The sequence below is a fragment of the Anoplopoma fimbria genome, unplaced genomic scaffold (genome assembly GCF_027596085.1).
Source record: "Anoplopoma fimbria isolate UVic2021 breed Golden Eagle Sablefish unplaced genomic scaffold, Afim_UVic_2022 Un_contig_4035_pilon_pilon, whole genome shotgun sequence".
In the NCBI taxonomy this organism is placed as follows: Eukaryota; Metazoa; Chordata; class Actinopteri; order Perciformes; family Anoplopomatidae; genus Anoplopoma; species Anoplopoma fimbria.
The window spans coordinates 1-614 of record NW_026548056.1 but is presented as its reverse complement, the minus strand read 5'-3'; the positions used below and the strand labels follow the sequence as shown (position 1 = coordinate 614).

General features: G+C 43.0%; 2 non-coding genes across 2 annotated transcripts; one reads left to right on the top strand and one right to left on the bottom strand.

Moving 5' to 3' along the window:
* Positions 1-238: 238 nt before the first annotated feature.
* trnaq-uug (transfer RNA glutamine (anticodon UUG)) lies at positions 239-310 on the bottom strand. The gene has a single exon. It is a non-coding gene; the product is annotated as a tRNA-Gln (tRNA).
* A 116-nt stretch (positions 311-426) lies between these two features.
* Positions 427-498, top strand: trnag-gcc (transfer RNA glycine (anticodon GCC)). The gene has a single exon. It is a non-coding gene; the product is annotated as a tRNA-Gly (tRNA).
* The last annotated feature ends 116 nt before the right edge of the window (positions 499-614 follow it).

Below are 614 nucleotides of genomic sequence, written 5' to 3'. Positions count from 1 at the left end.
ATATTGGAATTTTGTAGTGCTTGACCAGACAAAATGTGTTCTGGACGTTCAAAGTTGTGCCTTGGTAAAACAGACATTTGATTGACAACCATTGACAACGATGTTTCTGGGCTACAGGACTTTCAATGACTGATTTATCTCCATGTCACGTTTGAGTTCTACTCTAGCCTGGGAACAAAAGGACATAGTTATTCATTGTGCTCCGAAGAATTTTGCAGCATGCACCTCCTTAATGACAAGCTTCCACCGAGACTTGAACTCGGATCACTGGATTCAAAGTCCAGAGTGCTGACCATTACACCATGGAAGCCAAAGATCACTTTTGTAGCTCCAGGTCAAAGCGAAAATGTGTCAATACTCAACGATATTTGCCAATTCAATCTTCCCTTCACTCAATTTTATGCCATTATGTGAGCCTTTCTGTGTGCATTGGTGGTATAGTGGTAAGCATAGCTGCTTGCCAAGCAGTTGACCTGGGTTCGATTCCCAGCCAATGCAATTGTAGTAGCTTGGTGTCATGTGGTGGCTGCCCTGTTTGTACCATTTAGGGTAAATGTCTTGAATAACAAAGCGCTTCCAGAGTGGAATGTTGCAGTGCTTGACCAGACACAATG